At 40.3% G+C, this 10,051-nt stretch overlaps 1 long non-coding RNA gene across 1 annotated transcript; it reads right to left on the reverse strand.

Moving 5' to 3' along the window:
- Positions 1-7,414: 7,414 nt before the first annotated feature.
- Positions 7,415-8,969, reverse strand: LOC142174702 (uncharacterized). The gene is made up of 3 exons (XR_012703734.1): positions 8,886-8,969; positions 8,293-8,363; positions 7,415-7,699 (listed from the first exon to the last, which is right to left on the reverse strand). It is a non-coding gene; the product is annotated as an uncharacterized LOC142174702 (long non-coding RNA).
- Positions 8,970-10,051: the final 1,082 nt, after the last annotated feature.

Raw genomic sequence — 10,051 nt, forward strand, 5'->3', positions numbered from 1 at the left:
TGTCACGTTCGCGTAGAGGTAGGTGAGCAGATGGGGTCCTATAGGATTTGTTCTTCGCGTTTGCGGGTGGGGAGCCGCATTCGCGATGAGAGGGGAAGTTAAGTGCTGGGAAGAATGTTTAAAAGACCCATTTCCGCGATTTTGGGTCTAAGTTCCTCCATGTTTGGGCGATTTTGAAACTTTTTGAAGGGGATTGAAGAGGGAATCAAGGGGGAGCACTTGGAGGTAAGATTTATGGACTTAATACAAAATCCTAATGTGATTTCTACCTAACTAATCATGGAAATTATGGAATTTAATCCTTAATATTGAAGAACTAGAGCTTATAATTGGAAACCTAGAATTTGGGATTTGAGGGGTCGTTTGTGGTTGGATTTTGGTACTTTTGATATGAATGAACTCGAGGGGTGATAAGGAGTCTATTGATGTAATTTTTATCGGATTCCGAGACGTGGGCCCGGGGGTCGGGTTTGGCCAGTTTCGGGATTTGTGTTGTAATTTGATTTCTTTCGAGTGGACTTTGTTCCCTTAGCCTATTTTGATGGTTTTGACTGATTTTGGTTATATTTGGAGCATACGGAGGCCGATTCGAGAGGCAAAGGCATTGTGAACTAGAGTTTGGACCGGATAAAGGTGAGTAATGATTGTAAATGTTGTCCTGAGGATATGAAACCCTGGATTTCACATCGTTGTGCTATATTAAGGTGACGCCCATGCTAGATGACGAGCATCGGGTCGTGCACCGTTGGAGATTGTGACTTAGTCCATCCCGAATGACTGTTTTACCGCGTATTTGATTGAAAACTGTTTGCTATCATCATGTTTTGGGCTTAATGCCATATTTGGGCCTCGTGCCAACTATTTGGACCCTTAGGGAATTTTTACTGCTATTTCCTCACTGTTTTGATTTTATATTTGTACCCAGTCATGCTATATTATACTATTTTCATAACTCAACCATGTTTACTCTGTTTTAATACTTTAAATGATATTTTGAGCTGAGCATCATATTTTACTGTGCCCGAGTGGCTTTTAGAGATTTCTGACTGAGTAGGGCCGAGGGCCTATGTTGTGAGGATTATTATGGGATCGAGCTGCACGCCGCAGCAGTGTTGTACTGATTATTATTATGAGGCCGAGGGCCTGAGTTGTATGCCACATGGTGGTTTGACATGAGGTGGAGAGCCTATTTGATTATGCAACGAGATGGCTTGATATTGCGCTTGGGCCGTAAGGGGCCCCTCCCGGAGTCTGTACACCCCTAGTGAGCGCGGGTACCCAGTGTGATATGTGATATAGCTCGAGGGGCTGGTGTTGTTCCATGTTATTGCTCGAGGGACTGGTTCTGTTGATATTGTGCCCAAGGAGCCAGTTTTATGTGTTTATCTTTTCTCTCTGCTTCTCATTTACTTGTTTAACTGTTAAAAAGGTGTTTTAAAAGGAGCTTATACTGAACTAAGGTGTTTTTATACGATTTCACTATTTTATTGCATTGTATTGGTTTTACACTACCTCTTTGTAGCATTTTGCTGTGTTTTACGTGTTTTTCTTATCGCTCAGTCTTCATTTATTTTTATTACTCACTGAGTTGGAGTACTCACTTTACTCCCTGCACCCTGTGTGTAGATTCAGGAGCTTCGGGTCCCGCCAGTGAGGGTTGATTGCTCCCAGCAGGCTATTCGGAGTCCACTAGGTAGTTGCTCGGCGTTCGCAGCCCAGTGTTTCTCCCTCATATTTTATTTCCCTTGTTCTAGTTCTGTAATAGACTTTATAAACTCTTTCATACTCTTAGACTTATGTTAGATGCTCATGACTGGTAACACCCCGATGTTGGGTTGTGTTGGTTTCCGCAAATTGTACTATTTCACTTTTATTTTGGGGATTATTAGCATGTTAATGACTTAAATTATGTTATTATAACTGTTTAAAAATGAATTGGGTGTTGTGTCGACTGGCCTTGTTTCACGATAGGTGCCATCACGACTGGGCACGAATTTAGGGTCGTGACACTAATTGAGAAAAATCTTACAAAAATATTGTACTTAGATTATTTTCAGCATAGTAGAATAGTAACAAATCCAAAGCATGGTTAGAAGTTCAATTAAGAGCAACACGCGTAGCTAGATTAGATAGAAATCCAACTCCCAACCAATATTAACTCCCCCTGGAAATCGATCCCGACCTTTTGGGTAAAATCTGCATCGACCACTCCTTGCCATTATATAGTGGTGTAGGGTTGGAGCCAATTAGTGAGTTATTGCATACGCTTCACATCAGCTGAAGATTCATGAGAAGAATTACCCTATGCACGACCTAGAGTTAGCAGCGATTGTTTATGCTCTTAAGATATGGAGGCATTATATGTATGGGGTGTCATGTGAGGTTTATACTGATCATCGCAACTTATAGCATTTGTTCAAGCAGAGAGATCTCAATTTGAGGTAGCGTAGATGGCTTGAGTTACTAAAGGATTATAACATCACCATTCTTTATTATCTCGGAAAGCAAATGTGGTTGCGGATGCCTTGAGTAGGAAAGCAGAAAGTATGGGTAGCTTAGCATTCATTTCAGCAGAGGAGAGGCCACTAGCTTTGGATATTCAATCCTTGGCTAACAAACTTGTGAGGCTGGAAATTTCAGATCCCGGCCGAGTGCTTGCGTGTGTTGTTGCTCAGTCTTCATTATTGGGGCAGATCAAGGCTCAGCAGTTCGATGATCCACATTTGGCAGTTCTCAGAGAGATGGTTCTACAGGGTAGCACCAAAGAGGTTTCTATTGGTGAGGATGGCGTTCTGCGACTCTAGGATCGCCTATGTGTTCCTAATGCCGATGGCTTGAGGGAGAGGATTCTAGAGGAGGCACACAGTTCACGGTATTCCATTCATCTAGGTGCTACAAAGATGTATCGTGACCTGAGGTAGCATTATTGGTGGTGGCGGATGAAGAAAGACATAGTTGAGTATGTGGCTAGGTGTTTAAATTTCCAGTAGATTAAGTATGAGCATCAGAGGCTAGGTGGCCTACTTCAACAGATACTTATACCTGAGTGGAAGTGGGAGTGCATTACTATGGACTTCGTAGTTAGGTTGTCGCGAAAATTGCGGAAGTTTGATGCAGCTTGGGTCATTGTCTACAGGTTGACCAAGTCGGCACACTTCATTCCGGTTGTGACTACTTATACTTCAGAAAGGTTGGCATAGATCTACATTCGGGAGATAGTTCGGTTGCACGGTGTGCCTATTTCCATCATATCATATAGAGGCCCTCAGTTCACTTCCCATTTATGGAGAGCCGTATAGAGCAATTTAGGACTCGTGTAGAGCTCAATATAGCATTTCACCCACAGATCGACGAGCAGTCAGAGCGGACAATTCAGATTTTGGAGGACATGCTTAAAGCGTGTGTGATTGACTTTGGAGGGTAGTGGAATCAGTTCTTTCCTTTGGCCGAGTTTGCTTACAACAACAATTATCAGTCCAACATAGAGATGGCTCCATTTGAGGCTTTATATGGCCGGCTATATCGTTCACCGAACGGATGGTTGAGCGTGGTGACTCTAGGTTATATGGCACCGGCATAGTGAAGGATGTCTTGGAGAAGGTAAAGTTGATATAGGAGAGGCTTCGCACAGCACAATCCAGATAGAAGAGTTACGTGGGTTAGAAGGCGCGTGATTTATCATTTATGGTGGGCAAGAAGGTTCTCTTTAAAGTCTCGCTGATGAAGGGTATCATGAGGTTCGGGAAGAAGGGGAAGCTGAGCCCAAGGTTTATAGGCCCATTTGATGTGTTAAGGCGAGTTGGGGAGGTTGCCTATGAGCTTGCTTTACCCCCCAGCTTATCAAGAGTTCAACCAATTTTTCACATAACTATGCTTAGGAGGTATCACACCGACTTATCTCATGTGTTCGACTTTAATGTTATTCAGCTAGATGAGAGCTTGGGTTATGAGGAGGAGCAGTTGCCATTGTTGATAAACAGGATCGCCAGTTGAGGTCCAAGAGGATTTCTGCAGTAAAGGTCCAGTGGAGGGGCCAACCAATCGAGGAGGCGACCTGGGATTCCAAGGAGGACATGCAAAACAGATATCCACGCTTATTTAGCCCTTCAGGTATGAATCTAAACTCGTTCAAGGATGAACATTTGTTTAAGAGGTGGAGAATGTAACGATCTGATTGGTCGTTTTGCTTTTTAGAACCCCGTTCCCTTAAATAAGACTTCCTACACTTGCTTTTACTGATTTATAACTTGTGGGGATGGTTGGTTCAGAATTTGGAAGAGTTTTGGTTGACATCGGAACACTTGATTCCTTAAAGTTGGCTTAAAAGACTAAGTTTGACTTTGGTCAATGTTTTGAGTAAACGACCTCGGAATCAGAATTTGAAGGTTCCAACAGGTTCGTATGATGATTTCGGACTTGGGCGCCATCACGACCTATAGTGAAATTTGGGTTGTGAAACCAAATAATTTCAAAAAGTATTTTTACTCTTGATGGAAAAGTCATTTTCTTAAAATTGGAAGAAACTGAGTTCATAAAAGAAATATTTTCCAATCATAAGAAAAGGTAATAGAAGATGTTGTCAAGCTATATAACGACAAAATATATTGTTTATAATAGTTAGTGGTGGAGAGTTTTAAATAATAACTCCAAAATATTATGGGGTTACACTAGGGATCAGCCCTTAGTCCGTTTTTATTTTCTTTCTTTGGTGATGGACGCACTGACGCATCATATTCAAGAGGAGGTGTTATGGTGTATGTTATTTGCATACAACATCGTTCTGATTGACAAGACGCGAGGTGGTTTTAAGGAGAGGTTGGAGGTTTGGCATCAGACCCTTGAGTCTAAAGGTTTCAGGTTGAGCAACACCAAGACAAAATACTTGGAGTATAAGTTTAGCGACGTAAAACACGTAGCGGACATGGATTTGAGGCTGGGGGCTCAGGTCATCCCCAAAAGAGATAGTTTCAACTAACTTGATCTATAATACAGGGAAGTGGGGAGATTGATGAGAATGTCACACATTGTATTGAAGCAGGGTGGATGAAATGGAGGCTTGCTTCTGGAGTCTTGTGTGATAAGAATGTGCCACTAAAACTTAAAAGTAAGTTCTACAAAGTGGTGATTAGACCAACATTGTTGTATGAGATGGAGTGTTGGCCAGTCAAGAACTCTCATGTTCAGAAGATGAAAGTAGCTGAAATGAGAATGTTGAGATAGATGTGTGGGCATACCAAATTAGAAAAGAATAAGAATGAAGTTATTCGGAAAAAGGTAGAAGTGGACCCGTAGAGGATAAGATGCAGGAGGCGAGGCTGATATGGTTTGGGTATGTGAAGAGGAGAAGCATAGATGCCCCAGTTATGAGGTATGAGAGGTTGGCATTAGTGGGTATAAGGAGGGGTAGAGGTAGGCTAAAGAAGTAGTGGGGAGAGGTGATTAGGCAGGACATGACACTACTGGAGCTTACCGAGGACATGACCCTTGATAGGGGGTGATAATAGGCTAGATTCATGTAGTTTGGCGACTGTTTATGCCCCAACTTGACTATACTTCACTGTTTTAGGATGGTTAAATGACAATAAATTGATTCTAATTGTGAATTTCATGTTTTGCAGGAGTGAGTTGCATTTATGAGGACTTAGTACAGTGTTTGAAGCTAAATTAAAGTAAGGGAAACCCCTCGAAGCTGAGAACGTGTGAAAGAAGAGAGAAAAGAAGTGATAAAATGCTGGCCAGATTAGCGCGGCCATTAGCGCGCCCTTAGCGCGACCGCGCTAGCCCGGGAATTCGAGGCAGAATACTATGCTATATGCGCGGCCATTAGCGCGGGCACAAGCGCGGCTGCGCTCGTTCAGTTCGGAGCATATAATCTCAGGGGTAAACTTGGAAGTTCTGGGTAATTCCACTTAACCTATAAGAGGCCCAGCTCGCCCAAAGGGAGACTATCAAGGTTTTTACAGCTTAGTTGGAGGCAAGAGGCAAGGAGGATAATTCGACATCGAGTTCTACCTTTCTTCCTTTTGTATTTATCAATTATGATGAATTTTGTTGTTGATAGTATGAATACGATTATGAGTAGCTAATTATTTAGTCTAGGGTTTTGATGGAACCTGTTGAAGGATGAACTTCGTGTTATGTTAATATAGTTTGCCCAGGTTAATCTCTATTTGTTCAACTAGGTTCTTGTTGTAGTTAATTGATAGGATCCTCAATTAGCTATGCCTATTTAGTATGTATTACTCGGGAGAGAGTGCATATTTAGGTAATTGTTGAAAAATACCACTCCCAGAGTATATGAGGGATCAATAACCGACGGTTTAAAGGTGGGATTAGGGATAACGAAACCTTGGGTGCAATCTAAAGTGAGCTGTAATAAAAGCTAGCTAGCGTAACTCCGGAGAGTGCGTCTAGTAAATTGTCGTAATTACTCGGCAGATATTTACGGTAGTAAGAGTGCTCATGATAGATAGAGACGTTTAGGCAAATCTATGTGGAACATAATAGGAAGAAATTTCATCAATAGGGGAAATCACAATCTTAGATCCATCTCTTAATTGTTTACAACCCAATCATAGTTAACTTTTAGTTTTATTACTTTCATTCAGTTATAGTTAGTAAAAATATCACCAATTCTTATTCAAAATATCTGGAAAGTTAATTACAAAGAATTCAGTGAGTCTGACAAGAGTAATTGGTAGATTAATTCCCTGCGGGATTCGACTCTGGGATAAATACTCGGATTATATTTGTAGCGACCACTTGTCCTTTTTATAAGGCATAGTTGGGTGTGATCAAATTTTGGCGTCGTTGCCGAAGAATTAACGGTGTTAACAATTACAGTTGAAAGAAATACAAAAATTCTTAGTTTAGTCTGTTTTCTTTATTTTCAATCTACACATTGAAATTTTAATGTTTGTTGACTTGGTTGTACAGGTGCATGCCTAGAAACTCATTGAGAACTAGTGAAGTATTTGAAGCATTATCAGATCTCGAGAAAGTTTTCAAGGCCTTGAATTGGGCCAACCGAAAAAACAAACAACAACAACAACAACAATCAACTAAACAACTCGAACCAGACATGGGGGATAACGTGTTAGACCCAGCTGCGCCAGTAGCACCTCTTGTGCCAGAGGCTCCTCTATATGACTAGGCGCAACCCACAGAAGATAATTTGGCCATAACGATAGTAGTCCCGCAGATACAGGCTGAATCTTTTCAAATCACAAACAACATGCTACACTTGTTGCAAAACAAGGGACTATTGTCACGTCACAAACTACCCCTTAGACGTGACTGGCACCCAGCTAACACCACCTGCCGGGCGAACCATATTTTCTTACCTTAGCCATTAATTTGCAGCATTTAATTAATTAAATGAGTATCCAAATAATCTGATAACTATTACGAACAATTAATATCTCAAAATATTAGATTAAAACTCTAGCCCAAATCCCACACTAGACCATGGAGCATCTAAGAGAATTACAAAAGACCTCATATGAATAAATGATAAAGACTCTTTGGGCTGCCTCCACGAACAATGCGGCGGGCTCACCTCAATAACTGAATCAACTCTAGCGAACTCGTCGGCTACTAGCTCCGTCTTCACCAATAGTATCCGCATAGACAAGCAGGTAAGGAGTGATTTATACATAAATATAACCCGGTAAGATCCCCAACCTGCCACTCTGAATACCTATGGAACAAGTGTTAGAAAATACAAATACACAACAAGCACACAAATAATATGCACAGAAATTCTTTTATCATATAATTACTCTGTAAGGTCCAAACAATTATTCAACAGCAATACTTTATAAATCTCAACACAATCTATATTAAGGAATTGTCATTAACGGCAGTGTAGGAAATTAACCAAACACCCCAACGAGTCCCCGGCAGCATACACAATGCCCCAAATCTACTACGGCGGCATACACAATGCCCCAAATATATAGCGGCGGCATACACAATGCCCTAAATCTATTATGGCGGCATACATAATGCCCCAAATATATAGCGGCGGCATACCGATGCCCCAAATACATTACGGCAGCGAAGAAATAATTTCTAACGCCTAACGCCATAGCACGAGGCTAAGCTACACTACATCACAAATCACTAATTAAATGCTTTAGCTTTCTACAAAATAATATATATTTACGGCTGGTCAACGACTACCGATGCTGCCAAGCGCACGCTTGTCCCAACACATGGACCAGGCAAACAAAATATATTTTCAAAACGGGTTTTGAAAAAGCAAGCATCAAAGCTTAAAGTCTCACTTACCTCACTAACGAGAAGTTCCCCAACTTTGCAACGTCTAGAACACCAAACAAACGTCGTCCCATGGCCTCAATCTATTCAATATGTTAAATAACACGTCCTAATTAGTCTAGATAAATACTTTCTATAATTTTAGAACAAATCCAAATCAAAGTCAACCCTCAATCTAATTAATCCGATTATGTACCCAAATCAATATCAAACGTTGTATTTTTAGTAGTGCACGTAGAGACAGTGGTCTCAAATATAACTTAACAGTTGCGGAACATTGATTATTCGTGCTAACCAATTTGACTACTGTTTTATTGTACAATTTCACACCTCATGATTACCCAATCATTATGATTATTATGTATTCTAGTTCTAGGTTAAAGATGAGAAAGAAAGGGATCAGATTATCTTATTTTTGAATTTCCTATATTTCTATATAATCTGCTAATCAATCATTGTATAATCATTACACACATAATATTAATTTTTAATCATTACAATGACACTAGTTATTTAATGCTCACTTTATTCTTCTTTCAAAACAAAGGAAGGAGTTACTACAAAGAGGTATTCAATGAAATTCCAATATCTGATTGTATACTTACAGAGCTATACTCAGCCGCCAGCAATTCCAAAGAGTTTCTTCCGTTGATTCTTTTTCTTCTCAAATATAAGCCCTAATATATGTATTTAACACCCAGACACTCTCACACAAGATATAAAAATATAGGTGGGCTTAGCCCACATATTAATCTTTTAAATAATATCTAAAGTTATTTATTTCTAATTCTCAATTTGTCATGTGTAATTAATCCGATAGCCATTTAATTAATACATTTCCTTATATATTATAATAATTTTTTTCTCTAGGTTAATATTTGACCCAATAGGTATAAATAAAAAAAATTAATTTCTCTAGTCTCGCAATTAATAAGTATATAAAAATAATTCAGGTTATTACAACTATTTTCGGGGTCATACATTGAAGATCTTCAGCAGCACTTGAAGAATTTCCTGTCAATCTGCAAAACTCAAAGGTAGCCCAACATAACCTAGGAAGCAATAAAGTTGTTCTTGTTTCCATTCTCAGTGACAGGAGCTGCCCAGACTTGGCTAAACTCACTCCCCATTAATTCCATCACGACTTGGGAGGAGTTAGTCAAGCAATTTGTGAATACGTTTCATCCACCTAACAAGACTGCTCAGCAAGTTGATGAAATTTTGAACTTCAAATAAAAATCAATGGAGACACTGCAAGAAACATGGGAACGATTCAAAAGGATGTTGGTTACATGTACGCACCACGGTATTCCAGATCAGATGTTGGGGCGGCAGTTTTACATGGGTTTCACAGATAGCGTGAAGGCTAATGTTGATGCTTCAGCTGGTGGAGCATTCTTGAGCAAAACATGGAGAGAAAACCAGAGCCTGCTTGACAAGATGGCACAGAATTCGGGGTGGACAACCAGGAATGCACCTATCACTCCAGTAGTTCACTCAGTGCCCTTAGATCCATCCAACACTCTTGCTGAAAATATGGTCACCTTAATGACACAGATGAGTATACTCACCAAAAAGGTGGAAGAGTCAGGGTAGAAGCAGCAGGTACACATTGTAGATACTACCAATGGAGGTTTATGCACATCTTGCATTAGTCAGTCAATTGGTAACCAATGGAATGCAGAAAGTGATCATCATCACTACCCTGAGGACATAAATTATGTGTCTAATTATGGAGGCCAGAGACAAGGTGGTCAAAATTGAGGCCAAC

The sequence above is a fragment of the Nicotiana tabacum genome, chromosome 3 (assembly GCF_000715075.1).
Source record: "Nicotiana tabacum cultivar K326 chromosome 3, ASM71507v2, whole genome shotgun sequence".
Lineage (NCBI taxonomy): Eukaryota > Viridiplantae > Streptophyta > Magnoliopsida > Solanales > Solanaceae > Nicotiana > Nicotiana tabacum.